The sequence below is a fragment of the Octodon degus genome, unplaced genomic scaffold (assembly GCF_000260255.1).
Source record: "Octodon degus isolate 3935 unplaced genomic scaffold, OctDeg1.0 scaffold00164, whole genome shotgun sequence".
NCBI classification, from domain to species: Eukaryota; Metazoa; Chordata; class Mammalia; order Rodentia; family Octodontidae; genus Octodon; species Octodon degus.
This window is the reverse complement of record NW_004524740.1, coordinates 3152267-3160133: the sequence shown is the minus strand read 5'-3', so window position 1 is coordinate 3160133 and position 7867 is coordinate 3152267. Positions and strand designations below refer to the sequence as shown.

The 7867-nt window shown below is 42.2% G+C and overlaps 1 protein-coding gene and 1 pseudogene across 1 annotated transcript in view; both read right to left on the bottom strand.

Moving 5' to 3' along the window:
* Positions 1–7867, bottom strand: part of Ppm1d (protein phosphatase, Mg2+/Mn2+ dependent 1D) — a 42825-nt gene that overhangs the window by 9694 nt on the left and 25264 nt on the right. The gene's annotated exons all lie outside the window — the stretch shown is intronic.
* Positions 1619–1938, bottom strand: LOC101564667 (annotated as a pseudogene).

The following is a 7867-nucleotide window of genomic DNA, read 5'->3' as shown; positions in this document are numbered from 1 at the left end:
TATATATATGAAAAAAGCTCAAGAGGACCAATCAAATAGCTCAGTGGATTAAAGCACCTACAAGGGGGGGAGGGGTTGCTGAGACAGCAAATGAGACTGGGTGTGGTGGTACAGCCTGTAACCCCAGTGCTTGGGAGGCTGTAAATTGGACAATCACTATAAGTCTGATCTAGTAGTGAGACCCTGAACACCCTGAAGGACAAAAAAAGCTAAAGAAGATCTCTGCAAATTCATATCATCTAAGCGCTATATATATATAGATCTATAGATCTATATATATATAGCAATATAAAAGGTATTCTGTAAGGAACTCTTCTTTGTCAGTATCTAGTCTCTATCTCCTCACTTTCATACCACCCCAATGAAAACCAAAAGAATATGTAGTAAATGATACATGGTAGCAATTCATAAAAAATACAAAATAGATGAGTTCGGGGCTGGGGAGATTGCTCAGTAGAGTAAGTGCTTGCCTGGCAAGTGCAAGGGCCTGAGTTCAATCCCTGGTTCCGCCAAAAGAAAACCGAAATAGATGAGTTCAATCCCCAGTTCCACAAAATAAAAATAAAATAAGCGCTGGGTGTGGTGGCACATGCCTGTAATCCTAGCACTCAGAAAGCTGAGGCTGGAAGATTGCTTTGAGTTCAAAGCCAGTCTAGGATACATAGTGAATTCAAGGCCAGGTTGCACTACACAGCAAGACCCTGTCTCTAAAACAAAAAAACAAAAAAGGAAGGGCTGGGGAGATAGCTCAGTAGAAGTGCTTCGCAAGCACAAGGTCCTGAGTTCAATCCCTGGTACCACAAAAAAAGAGAAAGAGAGAAATATAAGATGGAATCTGAGCTTAATTAGTCAGCAATGAAATATAACTATTGAAAGTTAATCATAGAATGCCAGGACACATAGAGGAAATTATATGGGTCAACTATCACTTATTCAAAATGATTGAAACCAAATGTGTTTCAATTCTGAATTTGGGAATTCATGCATATACATAATGGCTTATCTTGAAGCTAGAACTCCAGGCTAAACACAAAATTTATTTCATACATAGCCTAAAGGTAATTTTACTTAATACCATTAGCTTGTGCAAATTGATGTTTGCACAACGAAGACCCACAAGAATGAGTCAAGCATAGAATTTTCCACTTGTGTCATACTGGTGGTATTCAAAAAGTTTCAAATTTTGGAGCATTTTAGATTTTGATATTTTTATCATTTATGTAGGGATCCGTTGGCCTCACTGCAATCAGTTCTACCTGGGGAGAAACGGCAGTGGGAAAGAGAAAAGATAGATGAAAAGACAAAAGCTGGGCTAGGTAATCGCTGGTCTGCCTGATAGGCAAGACTAAGGCAACTGTACAACAAAAGTCATATATATTACATTGTTTATTAACTGCTTCATTAACTTCACATTTTTTCATGCAAATATATAAATTCGATTGCTGGCAGAAATGTAGATGCATGTAAAGCAATCTCCAATTCGAAGCTGGCCATGTAAGACCCACCTGATGCATGGAAATAACAAAAGGTTCACAGCAAATGGATCAATAAAGGCATATTAGGAAAATGCAATGAAAATAGCAGGAATCAGTATCAATCTCATGGAACATGGTAGAAGTCAGGGCATAAGGCAAAATTCATCATGATGGTCATGGTGATTGGAGAGCTCCCCTATAAGAATACGCAGACAATCCTCAACTGTAGCTCCCTAAGTTTCCTGATTTCTCTCATCTCCTCCATGAACACTTCCATAACATCTCCATCTCCACCCATCCCATCATTGATCTGCCTATTGAGTATGGCCCTTCGAATATTAGGGGTAAATAAGCAATCCTGTTGTGTTATTTCCTGCAGGCTGGCAGCCTTCACCTCCTCCCAAAGGGTGGTCTTCCTCTCTATTCTGCATAGGCTGCTCCATTTATTTGTTTTCCTGGGCCTATCCTTGTCTCCTCTCGTCTTGCTACCAGGAGTGCTGCCTGGCCTTGGACCATACAGACTGCCAGCTGGGCAGGCTGTTGTTGCTGCTGCTTCGCCCAGGGGCTTGGGCCCTGTGGCCCTTACCTGCTCCACTTTCCCGAGCTATTTATATTTTTACAAAGTTAGTAACACGTGATACAAGGTTGCCTAGCAACTAATAGCTGACCTTAACCAGACAGGATGTTTATCTCAGGACTGAGGTAGCTTATTTGCTCTAGGCACTGAGGCCTAGTCCCACCTACACACATGTAATCAATTTCCTAGCTTCCTCAGCTTCCAACACCATCCATCTATCTATCTATATCTATCTATCTATCTATCTATCTATCTATCTATCTATCTATCTTTCTTTCTTTCTTTCTTTCTTTCTTTCTTTCTTTCTTTCTAATCTATTTATCTGGTAAAGGGCCTCACTGCGCAGCTCAGACTCGTGATACTCCTATCTCAGCCTCCCCAACGCTGGGATTAGCTGGGATTATAGGCATGCACCACCACACCGGGTCTGGGTGGCAGGCTCAGCACACCTGGGGTTCCAAGGCCGGCACAGCATGTAGTACCAGGGATCAAACCCTGATCTTTGTGCTTGCCAGGCAGGTACTTAAACTGCTGAGCTATCTCCCCAGACCTGAATTTTTGGATTAGGGATGCCAACCTGTATTTCAAACTGGTGCCATCACATCTTATAGACTATCTCAATTCTGAAACCATATTTATTGAAACACTATGTATAAGGACATGACAAAAAGTCATGTATCAGGGCTGGTGAGATGGCTCAGTGGTCTAAAGCACCTACTTAGAACAAGCTTAGCAAAGCACAGGGACCGCGGTTCAATCCCCCAGCACCACATGCCAGCCAGCCCCGCCCCCTGGTGGGCTGAGCTGGACACACACACACACACACACACACACACACACACAAATAAATTTTTAAAAAAACTTTAACAAAAAAAAGTCATGTGGGGCTGGTGAGATGGCTCAGTGGTCTAAAGCACCTATTTAAAACAAGCTTAGCAAAGCACAGGGACCGCGGTTCAATCCCCCAGCACCACATGCCAGCCAGCCCCGCCCCCTGGTGGGCTGAGCTAGCCACACACACACACACACACACACACACACGCATAAATAAAAAAAAATTTAAAAAAAAAAAAAAGTCATGTATCATATAACAACATTTTAGTCAATGCCAAATCACCTACATGGCAGTAGTCTCACAAGATTACAAAGGAGGTAAAAATTTCTATTTCCTAATGACTTTGTAACCATCTATCCTAGCATAATGCATTATTCACAAGTTAATGGTCATGCTTGGTGGTAAACAAACCTAAAGAGCTGCCAGTCATTCCTAAGTATAACACATGCATACTATTATGCATAGTATAAAACAATAAATGACCAAGCTACCAGTTTGTTTGCTATAGTATTTATCATAACTTAAAGAGTGTGCTCATTTTTCTTCTTTTAGAAACATTTACTGTAAGTTTTCCATGTTACTCTAGCAGCTGCCTCATATGCCTCCTCTCATTTGCCCCATTCCTTAATTCCATCCAAAGGCTAAATCGAGTAGCTGACCTGTACCATCATCTAGGTTTGTGTTATACACTATGTTTGCATAACAATGAAATCACGTGAGATGCGCTCTGCAAAACACAGCCACATCTTTTAAGAAAAACACAACCATATAATGAAGGACCTAAAATCAGTACTCTAACCTACAAGGAAGGCCAGAGGAACATGTTAACCAATTGTTGTCATACAATAGACAAGTAAATACATTGCCCTGTTTTTTATCTTTTATTTTGTTTTTTCTGTATTTTAGGGAAGGGTCTATAGGGTCTACAGAGTCTCACTACTAGATCCGAGTTGTAGTGATTCTCTTGTTTACAGCCTCTCAAGTGCTAGGATTATAAATGTGCGCCACCATGCCCAGTTTCAATCACTGTCTTAGCGTGCCCTAGGGGCAGAGCTGGACTGGCAGGCCTGGGGTAGAACCCTGGCCCCTACACCTGCTTGCAAGTGCTTTAATCCGCTCAGCTATTTAGCTGGCCTTCCTGCCCCATTTTTTAGGATACAAAATGAAGAACACTATCTGAAATATATGAAGTAACATGGAGGCAAACTCATAACAAAATAAAAATTGGAACTATTTAGTAATATGAGTTTTAAATATTAAGGATTACTTAAGATATTAAGTAGGGATTTAATTACTTAACTGGACTGTCTAGACTGAAAAATCACTTGACTTGAATAAAATTATCTGAACAAGAAAACTCTGACTTTTATGTCTTATTTAAGTTTCAAAATTTCCTTGATGCCTGCAAGCAGGCGCAGGGGCCGGGGGTTCGATCCCAGGACTTGCCACGCTGGTCCCACCCCCAGAGTGCACTGAGATGGCGACTGAGACTGGGCGTGATGATGCCTGCCTATAATCCCAGCTCTTGGGAGACTGTAAACGGGAGAATCACTATGAGTCTGTTATCTAGTAGACCCTGAACACCCTGCAGACCCTTCCCTAAAATACAGGGGAGGGCTGGTGAGATGGCTCAGTGGTCTAAAGCACCTACTTAGAACAAGCTTAGCAAAGCACAAGGGACCACAGTTCAATCCCCAGCACCACATGCCAGCCAGCCCCGCCCCCTGGTGGGCTGAGCTAGCCAACACACACACACACACACACACACACACACACACACACACATAAATAAATTTTAAAAATAAATAAAAAATAAAATACAGGGAAAAAAAACTTACTTGCAATGCTTGGCACTACATTCACATAAGCAAAATAAAACTGCTATTTCCTTTCTAAATTTAAGGGTTGCTTTACTTTTGAATCTAGAGTAAAATCTTACCTTAAGTCCATTGAGTTCTCCACTCAAAAGACCAACAACAAAAGCAAAACAACCCTCTTCTCTAGTAGTATCAATTCCTTCCCTCTCATGACCCCTTTCTTTGCTCACTTAATGTTACAGCTTTAGTCAATCTGAAATTTATCCTCAACCTGAAATGTAAGCAGCAGTAGCCAACAAGTGGAAGATCAATTTTAATACATGCTGTATTCATAAATGACCTGGGTAACTTAGCCTTATAGTGCCACAATAACAAATCTAAAAAATAGGCCAAGTGCCTAGAATCTTAAAACAAGCTTCTAAATGATATCTTTATCTCTTCTGTGCATGTGCATATGTATGGTAGTGAGATTCAACTTGATATTTGTTGTTTTGTTTTATTTTGTTTGCGGAACCTGAGATCGAGCTCAGGCCCTTGTGCTTGCCAGGGAAGCGCTTATTCCACTGAGCCATCTCTGCAGCCCTCGACTTAGTATTAATATTGAATTATATCTCTAACCCTTTTATTAATTTTTCTTTTGTTTCAAAACAGAGTGTAATGGTTCACACATTGTGTCAACTTGAGAAGTTTAAAAGCTTAACTAAGTGACTCAGTAGGGAGCCAGGGTCCCTCAATTTGTGAACATCCCCAGTCTATGCAAGAGGAGGGCAGGGAGATGGTGCCAGGGCTATACCTGCCTTAGCGCAGGTAGCCTGCTAACACTGTAAGGTAAGAAAACAGGCTTGCTTTCCCCTCTTTTTGCTCTCGTTTTTTGCTGTCTGCCATGGCCATGAACTGTAGCCCCCTAAGCCATGCCACCCTGCCTTGGCAACTAGCTAATTATGGACTGAAATCTCCACAAACTGTGAGCTAAATAAACCTTTCTTCCTTTAACTTTGGGTATTGGGTATTTTGTCCTAGCAACAAGAGAAAAGTAACTAAGACTTGGCTTTGTTAAGTTGCCCATGCTGGGGCTGGGCAGATAGGCTGGCAGTCTAAGTCTTGCCAGGTCCTGCCTGGCAAGTGCAAGGACCCAGGTTTGATCCCCGGTATCGCATGCTGGCCCAAGCCTGTGATCCCAGCACTGGGGAGGCTGAGACAGGAGGATCACTATGAGTATGAGATGCGTAGCATAGGGAGAACCTATGCAAAATAAAAGATTTAAAAAAAAAAATTTAAAGTTGCCCATGCTAGACTCATATCTGTGATCCCCATCCCTAAGCCTCCCAAAATGTTGGGGGTAAGGGGATGCTCAGCTTTGCCTCCAATTTTATTCTCTATACTACTAGCTATATAGCAGACATGATCCTTAAAAACAAACTGGATTGTCTCACTGCCCTACATCAATAAATTATCAGTAACAGCAACAAGCAATATTTATAGGGTACTCACCACGTGCCAGGTACAATTTTAAACACTTTACAACATATTAAGTAATCCATTGATCACAACAGTATAAGAAACCTGTTATAGGTTAGAATGTTTGTCCTAACTCATATTGAAATTTAATTGTCACTGCAACAGAATTAAGCAGTGGGACCTTTAAAAGGTGACTAGGAGCTTGTAATTTCAGTACTCAAGGAGTCTGAGGCAAGAGGATGGCAAGCCTAAGTCCAGCCTGGGCATTTTCATTGGATCCTATCACAAAAAAAAAAAAAAGGGCTAAGGATGTAGCACAGTGTGAAGGCCCTAAGTGCAATCCCTAGTATTGGTGTGGAGGAAGAGAAAGGGGTGACTGTGTCATGTCACCCCACCCTCAGGAGTTGGGGTTGGTGCTTTTCCTCACCCCTTCAGTACCAGGGATTGACTGAGTCCCCGTAAGCCTTCTTCTTTTTCAAAATGGAAGTCTGTCACTGGGATGTTGCCCAGGCTGGTCTGCAGGCTTAAGCAGTCCTACCACCTGGGCCTCTCAGGTGGCGAGGACCACTGGGATGTCCCACAGCACACTGGGCTCCAAAAGCTTTTTTTTTCCTTTTGAGATAGCGTCTTGCTATGTAGTTCAAACTGATCTTGAACTCTCTAGTAGCCCAGAATGGCCTCAAGCTTGCAGTAATCCTCTACATCAGCCTCCCAAATGCCAGCATTATAGGTGTGTGCCACCATGTACACCTGTCCAAAAGCATTTTTTTTTAAGCTATAGACTAGAAGGCCTTGCCAGGCATGGTGGCAAATGCTGTAACCCTAGCACTTGGGAGGATGAGGCAAGCGGATTCTGTAAGTTCAAGGCCAGCCTGTGCTATACAGTGAGCTCAAGGCCAACCTGAGCTACACAACAAGATCTTGTCTCCAAAACAAAAAAAAGAAGGCCTTGTAGGATGTAGTTCTGATACAACTTCGCCATATATCTTACTTTGACCTGCACATTCCTCCTACTTATGATAAGCATCCTCATCTCTACCTTCACTTTATAACTTCACCTTCTCTCACTATGTAGTATTCCTATGCCTCAAAGATATGAACTGGTGGGCACTGTGGATTTTCTATTAGGATTCTGTGCTACAATTTCTAGCTCAGGTTAATTTAGGCCAAAAAGGTTACCTAGAAGAAAAGCAAGCTGCTCAGAAATAAACAACATAGACAACAAGGTATGAAAACAGGGGCAGGGTACTTCTAGGCAACTAAAAAAACCCAACTGTATCAACAGGGCACCAATGATGGTCAAAAGTCATCAATGTCACTAGGATGAAGTACTTACTGTTCTTTACTTTTGCAGATCAAGCCCAAGGCCTCATGAATGCTAAGCAAGTACCCTACCACTACACTACACTTTCAGTACCGCTTCCCCTTCATTTGAGTAAGGACTTGTCTCACTATGCAGTTCAGGCTAGCCCTGAACTCACTATGTAGGCCAGGCTAGCCCAGAACTCACAATGATCTTCCTGCCTCAGCTTTCTAAGTGCTGGGATAGTGACATGTGGTACCACATCTGGCTTCTCAGCCCTTAATTTTCTTTTCTTTTTTTTTTTTAATTTATTTATTTGTGTGTGTGTGTGTGTGTGTGTGTGTGTGTGGCCAGTTCAGCCCACCAGGGGGCGGGCTGGCTGGCATGTGGTGCTGGGGGATT